This window comes from Pipra filicauda, unplaced genomic scaffold (genome assembly GCF_003945595.2).
Source record: "Pipra filicauda isolate LSUMZ 115617 unplaced genomic scaffold, ASM394559v2 scaffold651_size339498_pilon, whole genome shotgun sequence".
In the NCBI taxonomy this organism is placed as follows: Eukaryota; Metazoa; Chordata; class Aves; order Passeriformes; family Pipridae; genus Pipra; species Pipra filicauda.
In genome coordinates, this window is record NW_024104811.1 from 241,932 (window position 1) to 255,246 (window position 13,315).

At 63.6% G+C, this 13,315-nt stretch overlaps 1 protein-coding gene across 2 annotated transcripts in view; it reads left to right on the forward strand.

Annotated features, from left to right (window-relative positions):
• CTNND1 (catenin delta 1) overlaps positions 1–13,315 on the forward strand; it is a 28,940-nt gene that overhangs the window by 314 nt on the left and 15,311 nt on the right. The window contains exon 1 of one of the 2 annotated variants that reach the window (XM_039388467.1): positions 10,655–11,416. The exons of the other annotated variant lie outside the window; for it this stretch is intronic. The gene's annotated coding sequence lies outside the window, so the exon portion shown is untranslated. Of the gene's footprint in view, positions 1–10,654; positions 11,417–13,315 lie in introns of those variants that run through there. 2 annotated transcript variants of the gene reach the window in all.

Here is a 13,315-nt window from a genome sequence, read left to right on the forward strand (position 1 = left end):
CGGGGGCGCTGGCGGCGCCCGGAGCCCGCGGGGAGCGACACAAAGGCGGCTGGGCCGGGCGGCCGCCCCGCTCCCCGCCCGGGGCCGCCGCCGCTCGCCCTGCCCGGAACAAAGGCGGCCCGTGTGCCAGCTTCCCGCGGCCGGCACCGCCGGGCCCCCCTCCCTTCGGGCGGCGGCCGCGGCCCGGCCCCTCCGCGGGGACTCGCCCGGCTCTCCGGGGCAGCCCCGTGCCCGCCGCCCGGTTGGCCCCTGCCCGCCGGAGCACGGGCCGACCGCCCGGTGTGTCGCTCGCCGCGCCTTTGTTCTGGCGGGGAAGGGGCCGGTGTGCCCGGGGGGGGTCAAGTGTGTGCGGGTGGGGCTGCGGCTCCTCCTCGTGGAATCGCTCTGAGCTCGAAAACAGCCCGGCAGACCCGTCCGCCGCGGCTCGCAAGCGACACCGAAACGCTTCCAGGGGCGGCGGGACGGTGCCTTGGCCGGCCCCGGGGGTCTGCTCAGCCGCCGGCTCGTTCTGAGTCCCCCCCCCTTGCCCACGCTGTCATTTAGGGACGGCCCGACTGCCTCCCCCCTGCCCAGCGCCCGTCGTGCCAGGAGTCGGTGACCTTCTCCAGCGTTACTTTGCCCCGCGCCGTGGGCACTCCTGAGCCTCCTCGGAGCGTTGCAGAGAGGAGACTTAGCTCGGGGTGAGAAAGTTTGGGTGGCTCTCAGTCATGAGGACCGCTGGCATCTGCGAGGCACCGGCGGGCTGGCAGAAGGGAAGTGGGGCACCTCCGTTATGCCCCTGGGCTCTGGGCGAGGGAGCCTGGACAACAAAGCTTCCTCTGATTGTTGGAGAGAGGGGTGGACCTCCTGGAGAGCCTGCCAAGGGCTCAGTGCCCATGCCTTTCCAGGGAGCCGGTGACGGTGGAGCTCGCGGGGATTTATCTGGGAGGCCGGGGCTGTCCTGTCCCCGGTGGGGAGCCCGTGTTAGGGCTGGAGGCTCCTGTCCCAGGGCTGTGGCACCGAGCCTTGCCCCGGTCCCTGTGAGCCGGAGGGGAGCGTCTGGGTGCACGGAGCCTTGTGGTGTCATGGAACTGCAGCTGCCCGTGGTTTCACCGATGCACCCCCTGTGCTGCGCCGATGCTTTCGGCCTTGGCTGCCCAGGCCTCGGCGTGGAGTTGAGAACAGGCTTGTCCTCGGCTTTGCAGGAGGCACGGAAAGCTCAGCACCTCCAGGCCGTGCTCACAGAGTGCATTTGGAGCTTCCTTGTCCGTGCCTTCCCTCTGGGATGTGGCGAGGTGGGGTCAGTGGCTGGCTGGAGACTCCCAGGCTCCTGCCTCTGATTCCGGCAGCTCCCGTGCTGGCAGGTCTGCATGGCCGGGGCTCCTGCCAGGTGTGTGGGGCAGTGTCCGCCAGGTCTGTGGGAAGCCATGTGACGGGAAGAGCCCGGGCAGGGCAATTGTTAGTCTTCCTTCCCCAGCGTTACCTTGCTGCTCCATCCTGCTCCCAGGGCTTTCTTGAGGCAGGTTCCTTACCTGTGGGGCGTTTGCCCACGCTCTGTGAACAGCAGAAAGGCAGTTCTTAAGAAGCTGCTCCCTGTCCCCTTGGCCGAGCTTGGCCAGGCTCTGTGTGTGCAAACTCTGAGTGTCCTTTGCCGTGTGCAGCAGCGCTGGAATCCTGCACGGAGCCTTCCTGGAAGGGGTGGGAGGATGAAAGTGCTCGCTTAGTGGAGCGTGCTGGGCTTGCCTGGGCTGCCGCAGAGGGGTGAGCCTCCTCCCTTCCGACGTGGAGGTCAGGGCCTGATCTTTGTGGTTGAGGAGCCCTTGAGGCCATCCCTTCCCTAAAGATGGGCTGGCAGTCAGATGAATGGTCCAGCCCAGACCACGGAGCCCGGCGTCTGTCCCTGGATTGCCTCTCATCTCTTCCCTCTTCCAGCCTCTGGCATGGAGATAAGGCCTTGGCCCATTGTATCTGCACTGGAGGTGGCTTTAGGACACCCAGAAAATAATAGCGTGGCTTGGATCGTGCCTGGAGGGCTGTTGGCTTCTCGAAATAGCTCACCAGTGTCTGTGGCCTTAGGGGAGAGTGCTGGGTAAAGCTCTTGGTTTCTCTTCCCAACAACCCCTCATAACTGTCTCTCATTTACTGCTGGCAAGGACAGAGCCCTTTCCCAAGATTGTGGTGATGCCGTCTCCAGGGAAGTGCAGAGCCCTCCTGGCTCTGGAGTCCCGTGTCTCTGCAGCGTGGTGGCTGTCCCACCATCCCCGCCTCACTGACAGCGGGGAAGCGGAACCTGGAGCTGGTTTGGGTCAATAAAAGACAACAGGTGTTGCCTGGATGTGATGACAAAACCCAAACCTGGGTGATTCAGGCACTCCTCCGTGTGTGACACAGGGCTTGGCCGGCGGAGGAGGTTGTCCTCTGGCACGGAGTGCAGGAATGTGCCTCAGCGTGAGGCTGTCGGAAAGGGGTTGGATTTACGGGCTCTCAACCAAAGTCTTCAAGTTCTCCGAGGTGGCCACAATCTTCTCTCTTGCTTTTTATCATCTGAGGAGGCTGTCTGGGGGAGGAAATGGTTTCTTAGAGCCAGTTCTGGTGCTGGAAACCCCCAGCAGCAGGCTGATGAGTCCGTTGGCTCCTGCCTGTCTTGTGCTTGTTGCTAATCCGCCTTCCTTCCCACCGGGAAGGCTGCTGGTTTGGCACAGGCCTGTCCCTCTGCCCTGTCCAGTGACTGCTGTGGGGGGGGGTAACCTGTGGATTAGTGTGCTCTGTCGTGTTCCCAGCCCTTAGGGGGGCTTTGGGGTGGCAGCGGGTGCCATGTGATCCTCCTGTCCCCCTTTCCCTGTGGAGGAAGCAACTTTTCCCCGTGAGGAATATTCCTTCCTCGTGGTGGCCCGTACGAGGAGGGGCGAGATGAGGTGGCTGCTGGGTGTGGGGGCAAACCAGTGACTAAGGAACACAAGCTGCCAGGCGTGGTGCCAGCATGGGCCAACCCTTAACCGGGGTGCCTGGCACCTCTGCTTTCATCTGCTTTTCCCGGTCCAGAGCAGCTGCTGCTCGGAGGTTGGCAGCGGGACGCCTGGCGTGTGCGGACCTTGGACCGAGGTGGGGAGGACTGGTCTGTGCTGCCCTGCAGGCAGCCTCCACGCTGGCTCCCGTGGAGTGCTGGGTGCCCAGGAGCTCGTCCCCCTGTCCCTAACCTTGTGCTGCGGGTCCACGGTGACTTTGCACTGCAGAGCTCTGACCCACTGCGAAAATGCCCGTGCCAGCGTGGGCCTGGGGGCACGAGCCAGGCTGAGCCCTTCACCCCACATTTGGTTTGAGTGTTTCTGCGCCCAGATGTTCGTGCTGATGGCCCAGGGGGTGTTTCTGCTGTGGCACTGCGGCCTGGCCTTTGGAGAGGTGGCTCTGAGGGCAGTCCGTGGGTGTGCAGGTATCCTGGGACAGGAGCAGTCTCGGTGGGGTGCTTGTCCAGGCCAGGTGTGACTGTTTTTCCAGCACAGGCAGGGAAGGGTCTGGACAAGTTGGAGTAGATGCCAAGCCCTGGGAACAGCTCTCCTGTAGCCTGGCCAGGGTGGTGGTGCTCTGGAAACATCCACAGCTCCAGGGCTGGTATGAGATGGCCCTGGGTGTGCTGGTGTTGGTGACAGCTCCGTGCTGGGCTCGTTTGTGTGAGGGCAGGAGCTGTTTGTGTGCCGCCATCCCGGCCCCGGCTGCTCCCGCTCCTCTGGGCGTTGGCCCCGGTCACAGCGAACGTTGCTCAAAGTTCACTGGCCCTCCTGGGCACACCTGAGCTGTACCTGCCTCTGCTGTGTCCCCAAGGGCTGGGCTGTGGGCACCGGGCAGGGGGGAAAAGCCGCTGGAGCGTGGGGGAGCGGGCAGCAGGAGGGCAGCTCTCCCTTCTCCCTTAGTCCCACACAGCTTTTGCCACTGCAGAAGCACCTCCTGGGCAGGAGGACGGTTACCTGAGGCGAGTTGGATGGCCTCAGCGTGGATGGCTGTGGGGAACTGGTTCCCACCCTGTCCAGGAGGAGGAAGGCGTCTGGCTGTCCCCAGCCCGTGTGTTTTCCTCTCGCCCCCGTCTCACGTGGTGCTGGGGTGGGTCTTTTCCGAGAAGAGCCCCCAGCTCTCTCAGCTGCTTCCCGGTGTTCCCAGCTCTGGTCCTGGCCGGGTCAGAAAGGGGAGGTGGTGCTGCTGGAGCCCCGTGTGGGTGGGTAGCTGCCGTGGGTGGGAGGGAGTGCGTGGAACTGCAAAGACGAGTTTTTCCGACCTGGAAGGGTGGGTCACCGGGGGTGTTTGCATGCTGCTGGCAGGCCCCTTGCCCAGTGGGGTAACGCATTCCTGCGAGCGTGTTGCTGCACGCAGGGCTGCTGCTTGCCATGCTTGGCTCGGCTGCAGGCGGGCCGGCTCGCTCCCGGGGGAGGGATGTCCCCCTCCTGCTGACTGGGGTCTGAGCAGGAGGAGGTGGAGAGCCCAGGGGTGTTTCTGGGAGAAATCCTCTCTGATGTGGGGAGCCCGCCTGCTCCAGGCTGGCTTTGTACCCTCCTTCCTCTCTCTTTTCTCTTTTTCACTCTGCTTTTACCTGCAGGAGGGAGCTTCCCTCCAGAGCACACTGGTGTGGCAAGGGGAGACACCTGCTCTCCCCTGATCTCTGCCCAGGGTCTGTCTCCAGCAGCTGGCTTGGGTGGAAAACCACTCACTTCCCTTCTCCGTTCTCCTTCCCTCAGCAACAAGAGGAGCTACCCTGAGCAGGGCAGGTGGATGGCCCTGGGCATCCAAGCTCTGGCATCAGCAAGAGCTGTGAGGGGGCTTGTGGCATCCCAGGGATGCCCTGTCCTGCCTCTGGGAGCCCTGGCAACCCCCCACAGTGTCAGGGGGTGTGGTGGAGTTGTGTGGACAAGGTGAGGTGTGTGAGGGGGGGCTGGAGGGCTGTCTGAGGGGGCAGATGTTGTGCTGGGGTTGTGGTGTTGGTGCTGCCGCAGCTTTGCAGGCAACCAGCCCGTCTCTGGGGCACAGCCAGATCCTCAGGAGGTTGGAAAACAGCACCTTCCGCCCTCTGCTAGTAGGATGCTCCCAGCCCTGGCCAGGAATGTGATACCACTGTGGACGAGGAACCCTTGGATGTGTTCCCCAGAGGCAGGACACTTGCAGCAAGCTGACCAGGCATCTGGTCTCCTGGTGGGCCGTGCTGACCTCCTGGCTGGCACAGCTGACAGCTGAGGCTGGTGTTGGTGCCCGTGCCCAGCATTCCCAGCCTGGTTCCAGCTCGCGGTCCAGGGACGGTGGGGAGTGGCTCCTCTTGGCAGGACGTCGTGTTTAGAAGCTTACAGGAAAGGGAAGCCACGATGTCATCTTCCGTCTGACCAGGAAGCGCAGGCTTCCTTCCCTTCGGCTCGCACAGGAGTCTGGGAAGCTGCTTCTCGGGGAGAGGGTTGGAGGAGCAAACAATTGGGAAGGGGGCTGGGGTGGGATGGAGTCCTGCTGTCCCTCTGAGCGTCGCTTGGCCAGTGTCCAGTGTCGTGTGGGCGCTGGCTCCTGCCTGGCCGTGGGCACTAAAGGGCCTTGGAGAGCTCTGGGGGACCTGGTGTCACCCTGCCTCGGCCCCCTTCCCCACCTCCAACCCTGATTCAGTCCCTGGCTCTTGTCTGATGATTCTCCAGTGGCTTTCCTTCACCCATTCATTACTGCTCTTGGCAGGGCCCTCGGAGCCATCTCCACACTTGCAATTAAGAGCGCCGGGCACCTGATGAGGTCATGCTGAGCAGAGCCAGGGCCCAGCCGTGCAGCCCAGCCCCGCGTGGTTTGTGCTGTGACTCAGCCCGTGGCCACCCTACCTGCTCGGGGAGTCTGGGCTGGCTGGGCTGAGGTGGGGCCAGGGGGTCCCACTCCTCCTGGGCCGCTCCCTTGGGCCGGCTCGGCTTAATCTCGGCAATTCCCTCCTGGCCACTCCCTCCCCAAATGCTCCTTCCCCTGTTTGCTCAGCGTGGGGAGGGGAGAGCAGTGTGTCTGGTGTGGCAGAGGGAAGGGCACCCTGTCTGCCTCAGGGTCCCTCTTGGGCGGGGAGACCCCGCATGGGGTTCCCGGGATGGGTGGGGGGCCCTGTGCTCCAGCCCTTCTCCCCATTCCTGGTCCTGGGTCCTTGGTGACTTGCTCCTTCCTGCAGGGAGGGCAGGCAGTGCCAAGCCCAGTGATGCAGGTTGAGATTCCCCCTGTGCCTTCAGGCCCTGCTCCTTTGTCCACGGGTTGGAGCAGGGTAACCAGAGCTGGGGCTGCAGGTGTCAGCACAGGAAATGATCTCAAGTGGCTTCCTTGGGAAGAGGGCTCTGCCATGGAAGGGGGCCCAAATCCGTGTGTTCGGGTGCTGGGCTGGCACAGCTGGCGGTGGGTGCTCATGCCCATGGCCTGGTGGAGGGAGGCTTCCCCTAATCCTGCTGGGAATGCTGGCCACCGGGCTGCGGCCTCTCTGCTTGGGGACAGCCAGAGGCACGTGTGAGCCCTGGAGGAGCTCGTGTGCTCCTGGGATGCAGTTTCTCTAGTCTGCCATGCCCTTGGCTCGGGGAGGCAGCTCCTGCAGCAGCGCTGCAGCCTCGGGTCTCGCTGAGAGGGACTTTGCTCCCTGGACTCTGCCAGCACAGCCCTTATCTCTGTAGCACTGGGCTGTGTTTGTTTTCCCTTCGGGAGAGAGGCAGCTGAATGGGAAAGCTGAGCCTGGCAGAGGGTGGGGGAACGGGTGAAGGGCAGGGACATTGGTGTGGCTGGAGCCAGGGGGGGCACGTTGACCTTCATCCCAGCGCCGGGGTCCTGGCTGTGGGCACAGCTCACGTCCCCCATCGAGGTGGCTGCTGTTCCTTGGGTGCAGCAAGGAGCCAGGGGCTGCCCTGTGATCCCGCTGGTTCACCTTGGGCTGGGGCAGCAGAGCCGGGGGGCTGCTGCCTCCCCCCGCCGTGGCCCGGGAGCCGCTGGGGTGAAGCAGGAGCCCGCTGGCTGCCGGAGCGTGGCCTGCCCCGGGAATGCTCTGGCCCCATTCCCAGAATCCGGCGCTGGGTGTTTGTTTGCTGCTGCGCCCCCGAGGTCTGGTGCTACTGTGACAGGAAGCGGGGACGCCGGGGGAGGGAGGCCGGCCGCCGGCTGGGGATGTGCCTGTGAAATCCCTTTGTCCCTGCCGAGCGCTCAGCTGCGAATTCCCACAGCGAGGAGAGAGCCGCCTTTGTGCTGCTGCAGGGCTCCCGACATGTGAATCTCCTGGGCCCCGGGGTGTGAGCCGTGGGGCTGGTGCACAGGGGTGGCGGGGACCCTGCCTGCTGCCGTCCCCAGGGTGGGGGACCCAGGGGAGCGGGGCTGCTGGGGCGTCCGTGGGCAGTGGGATGCAGCGGGATGTTGCTGGCAGGAAGGCTCCAGCCTCGTGGCTGCGGGTGGGCAGAGTCTCTGCCCGGAGCCCGATGGTTTGGCTGCCCTCCTGCAGTCCTCTCCTCCCCAAAAGTGCCGAGGGAAGCTCATCTCCCTTCCCCTTGCTGGGGCCCAGGCTCCTCTGTCCAGCCGGTGCAGAGAGTCAGCAGCTTCCCAGCTTGCCTGGAGGTCTTGCCCCAGGCCCACAAGGAGGGAAAGAGCTCCTTGGAGAGGGGCGAGTGGCCCCTGGCGTGCCTGGGAGGACAGCTGCCCCGCCGCAGGATTGCTGGAATACCAGCAGAACAATCACAGCTCTCTGTGGCTCACCCTGCGCCGCTCTTCGTTGTGCTGGGATGGCCAACAGCACAGGCCTGGTGACCTCAGCCCAGCCAGGGACGGATCCCTTCCCCGGGGGATTGCCCACCGTGTTTCACAACCGCCTGTCCAGGCCTGTGCTGTGGCCCCGATCGGTATCTGCGATCCCGGCCCCCTGCCCTGCCAGGGGAGCGACCCGCGCTCCTGCTTCCTCCCTCCAGCCCCACCCTGCCCTTATCGCTCCCTCCTCATCCTGCTCCCTGGCTCCCGGCCTGCTCCCTTATAAGGTGCGATCTGCGTCCTGGCTTGCATCTCCAGGTGACTCCCCTCTCCGGAGGGAGGCTTTCCCAACCCATCCCGGCTACGTGGCCTCCGTCCCTGGCGCTGGGGGTGGCAGGTGAGGTAGGTAGGCCGGGTGGCGATCCCGCTGCCAGTCCAACCAGTTGGGTGTGATGGGCGGAGGAGAACGGCTCCCTGCCCGTTCCCTGCCTGCGGTGGCCGCTCCTGGGTGTTCCCCCGCTGGGCCGGGCACCGGGGGCACAGCTCCTCCCGAGGAAGGTGGGGCTGCTCCAGGGCAGGCAGGAGCCCAGGACGGTGTCGGACCCGCTGCCGGAGCAGCTCTCTCCTGCCCAGGGAGGGCCGCTGGCCACCTGCCAGCCTGCCCAAAGTCCACTGCCTGTGTTCTGTGACCTGCCAGCGGGAAGAGCCCTCCCGGGGGCCAGGGAGGCAGCTGGAGCCCGGGGCAGGAGGTGGGGGAACCTCTCCCCTGGAGTGGGGTCTGGCAGGGCCAGGGCAGGCTGGGCAGTGGGAATATGGTGCCTCGCACAGCCTGGCAGTGAGGACACGTCAGCCCGGGTAGGGGTCCCTCGTGGGTGGGCTGCTCCGCAGAGGGGGCTGTGGGCACCTTCCTGCCTCTGTGGGTGGGAGAGAAACAGCCAAAACTCTTCATCACCCACGCAGGAATGTGGGATCTGCTGCCCGCCATCAGCCGCCCTGGTTCCCCCGTGCCCTGGGGACCGTGGGTGCTCTGGGCTGGACACAGACGTGGGTGAGATGGGGTGAGCCTGGACCTGCTTCCTCGGGCAGGCTGAGGTCCAAGGGCTGATGTTTGAGCCTGGACCCTGCACTCGGGGTGGGGAAAGATGCCAACGCTGCCGGTTCATTTATTTTTTAGGTAATTGAGACTGACCAGGAGCCTGTGGTGAATTAGCAGGGCCGTGAGCCTGTGCAGGGCAAGTGCACTGCAAGCGCTCGGACAATTGCAGGCTTGAATTATTGATGGAGTCTCTGTGTTTCCTGAGTGCATCGTGATTGGCAGCTGGAACCAGGAGAATTTGTTGCTTCCTCTCTCTCTCTTGAGGACGGGGGTCTAGTGTTGAGAGCTTTTGGAGGGCGGGCAGCCAGCTGGCTCTTCTCAGGCTCTCAGACTGAGAGGGAAAGGCCAGTTACAGGAGCGGTGTTGCCATTTTTCATGTTGGTATTGGGGACTGTGTTGGAGCAGGAGCAAGTTCCTCAGGCAGTGCCTCCCTCCTTGTCAGCCTGGCAGCCCCCACGGGGGCTCAGCCAGCCTGGGCGAGGGGCTGGGTCCATCCTGGCTCTGATGGAGCTTGTGCCTCACAGCATGGGGGGCTGCCAGGGGTGTCCAGCCACGGTGACAAACCTTGCCACGTGCCAAACAGGTGCCTGGGGGACACAAACAAGCAGTAAAGCAGAGGGGAGGGCTGATGCAGCTCTGTCCCCCCTCCCTGGTGGCGGTGGGACGATGGGAGTGAGCGCCTGGTGTGTCCCTTAGCAGGGAGCCAGGGCAGGGCTGATGTGGCAGAGGCGATTCTGGCTTTGTAGGTGCTTGGGTTGAACTTTGCCCAGAGTATTCTGTGCTGAGGCCGTGGCCTTAGCCCCAGGGATCCCAGGAGCATTGGGTGACAGCTCTCTGGGGACTTGGGGCATGGAGCAGGGCTGGAGCAGGTCGTTGGAAGGACCCAAGCAGAGGGCTGTGTGCTGGAGATCCATCACCCACAGGCTGCAGCGGTGCTGCCTGTCAAGCCTCCTGCCCGAGTCCTATCTGTCGGATCTTGTCCATTTTCCCTGGCTTGTGGAGTGCAGTTCCCCATCTGCTGGCTCAGTCTGGGCCCTGGGGTTAATCTTTCTGTGGCTGACTCCAGGGAAACACTCCTGGTGGGGAGCCTGCAAGGCCTGGACTCCATCCTCTGGCAGAGGAAGGTGCAGGTGAACTCTAGGTGGGTATGTCTGTGGTTTGGCCCTGGAAGCTTTTTATTTTTCCAGGCAAAACATTTATTCTGTGGGGAGGCAGTTTCCCTGGAGAAGCCAGGGCAAGGGGTTTTAGAAGAATATCCCATGCCAAAGCTGCCCCTAGTGAAAGAGCTCTGGAGGGCTCAGAGTTTAGGGTGCCTGTCTCCGTATTATCAAGCTTTTAATCCAGCCAGGAAGATCAGGGTGGGTCCCTCTGAGGAGGGAAGCTCCGTGCACACAGGTGGGCTGGCAGCTGTCTCCTGGCCAACAAGCAGGCTCTGCTTCCAAGGCTCCACAGGGGTGACATCTCTCCAGTAGACCCGCTCTGGCTTTGGGACCTCTGGGCACAGCACAGTGTGGGGTTGATGCCAGGAAGTTGGGAGATAAGGCCAGGGGGGGTTGGATGTGAAGCTTTCTGGGTCGCTGCATTGGTCCCTGGGGTCCCCTTGTGGCAGGGGGGAGGACAGAGGGGAGTTCTGCCCCTGGGGCAGGAGCTGCTCAGGGTGTGCTTTGTCTTTAGGCTTTTTGGTTTGCCCTGAACCGAGCCAGCCGAAATATTTTTGGCTTGCTGGGGTTTTTAAGTAACGGGTGTGTCAGCAAGTGCCTCTCTCATGATGAAAAGGCTTTCATGAGCCGTCCTCAGAGCTGGTCAGGGTCTGGCTCTGGAAGAATGCTCTGTAGTTGGATCTTCAGAGGCTGGGGGGGGAGGAGGGGGGAACGGGCGCAAAGCGATCCCTGGAATTTCACCCTTGCGGGTTCCGGCGTCCTTGGCTTTGCTCTGTCACACGAGCAGCTCACTGGCTGCCTGGCTGAGGCTCTCCCCTTCCTGCCCTCCCTGTCCTGCTGCAGAGGTGGCCAGCGAGTGCCCCAGACTGGCATGGGGACGTGGCAAGGGGCTGTGCTGTGCCCAGGGAGCCCCTGTCCCTGGGTGCTGGCCTGTGAGCCACCGGGAGGGATGTGGGGCAGGTCACTCCCAGCTGGGCGGGTGCAGGGCTGAGTTTGGGGTTTGTGTGCCAGCCAGGACGGTGCAGGGCTGAGTGTGGGGTTTATGTGCCAGCCAGGACGGTGCAGGGCTGAGTTTGGGGTTTGTGTGCCAGCCAGGATGGCGCTCGCTGACCTCTCCGGGGCTGGCACTGCCTCTCTGTAATTATGTCTTTAATCCCAGATCGATGAAGACAGCGGCTGGAATGAGGGAGGTGGCATGCCCTGGTGGCAGAGGAAAGCTGGGAGAGACCCTGTTCCGCTGGCACCTCTTGCCCGTCGTGGAGCTGTGCCCAGTGCTCACAGGGCAGGAGTGACAACCGTGTAGGCGGGGCAGCCCCAGGCACTCAAGAGTTGTTGCCCCTCTGCTTAACACGACCTGATCCTGCTGGGAGACCCTCGGGTGGCCCCCGCTGAGCGTCTGCTGGTCCATGTCAGCCGTGGGCTCACCCGGCCTGGGAGCACAGCCAGCCCCGATGGGACAGAGACCTGCCCCCAAGAGCCCCTCGTGAGTCTGCTCTCCCTAAACCCTTCTGCTGGGACCTGGTGGCCCGAAGGGGAGGGGAGGGCCAGTGTGTGTCCCCACACCTCCTCCTGCCAGGGCTGGAGGGGTGTTTGTGCAGGGGGACAGGAGAGGTGGAGGGTGCGGGACCTGTCCCGTTCCTTCCGCTGCTGGAGTGTTTACTCCCTGTGGAAGGGACGGGAAGGAAACAGCCTCGCGCCTGCTCCGGCCCCTTATCTGGGGCCCAAACGGCCCTGCAAGCTTCATTGTTAGCGTCCACGTTTCCCAGCCCTGTTCCCAGGGAACGTGCAGAGGTGGGGACCCGGGGCTGGGGAGGCCCTGCTGGCTGTGAGGGCCCTGCCTGGCAGCCACAGGGCTCTGCTGGGGATCCCGTCTCTCCTCTCCGTGCTCCCCCACAGAGCCAGACCCCGCTGGTCCACGCTTGCTGCTCGGTACTGAGGCCACTCACAAACAAGTGTGAGCCTGTTCACAAGAGCAGGGGCTCAGCAAAGTCTCTCCTGGAAGTCAGGGTGCTGCCTCTGTCCTCCTGCACCCCAAAAATCTGCCTCTTCTCTGTTGGGACAGTTGAGGGCAGGCTGGGAAGCACAGCAGCCTGGGCAAGGCTACACTGTGGAGAATCCCTCCTTCATAGGGGGTTGTTCCTCTCTTATGAAGGACTTGCTGAAATACCACTCTGAAATGAATCCCAACAAGCCAGCGGGGCTTCTGACTGGGGTTTTGGATGCTGCAGTCGTGTAGGGTGTCTGGGTGGTAGGACCATCCCTTGTCCTGCTGGACAAGACTGGGATGTGGCAAGGAGCTGCTCCCCTTCCTTGGGGAGAGGGCTGGGGAGCTGCAGCAGCCTCCCAGCAGTCGGTCTCTGTGGCAGGGACATCCGGGAGCCCCGGAATGCAGAGGATCTGCGTCCCTGCTGGAAGCGGGGGGGGGGGTCCCACCAGAGATGGGGAGTGTTTGACTCGGGGGTGTGAGAGCTGGGATGTGTCAGCGCTGTTTTGGGAGGCACCAAGCCTCTCCTTTGGAGAATCCCACAAATCCGTGGGGCAGGTGAGCTGAAGGGTCAGAGCCGTCCCTGCATTTCCATACATTTCCATACAAGGCTCGGGAGCCGATCTGTTGAGAAAGCCTCGGGGTGTACCTGTTGCAAGGTGGGAGGGGTGGAAAGCTGCGTGCATGAGCCAGGAGTCATGTCTGGGGAGCCTCCAAAAGCTTGCCGAGGCAGTGGGCTGCGTCCTTCCCAGGATGTGGACAGGCCAGAGAGCATCCCAGCCCACGGGGGGCTGGTGTTTTTTATCGAGAGATTTGTTGCTGATGAAGGCAGATGAGAGGGTGGTGGCTACCAGATGGTGGAACGTGCTGCATGTGCCTTCCAAAGTGCTTGGAAAACATCTGCTCTGTGTCGTTGGGCTCCGTGGTGGTGGTGCTGGTGCCACCAGGGCTGCCTGTGTCCAAGGGAGGCTTTGGGAGGCAGAGCCACAGGAGGAGTGGGGAGGGCATTTTAGGAAGGGTTTGATCGGGATGCACTTTGAGAGAGGGTGGCAAATGGTTCAAAAGACCGAAAAAAGGCCTGTTCTGAGCTGCTGTGCACCAGCATGTGCTGCAGGCAGGCTCTGGAGGGGTGAAGGGCTGCGAGGGGCGGGCGGGAGAGGGGGATGCGGGCAGGAGAGGGGGATGCTGCCGGCGGGAGATCTCAGCAGGGTGGCACCGGGGAGTGGGCAGAGCCGATGCTGGAGACCGTGGGAAAGCAGGCTCAGTGCTGGCTGCCTGGCTGGAGCGAGTCCCCACACGCCTGCCATGACTGCAGCGGGTTTGGGAAAACCTCTCGGGCTTGCAGGGACTCGGCCGGGCTGCGCGGGGGGGCGGAGGGCCGAGCCCCGGCCGCTCCTC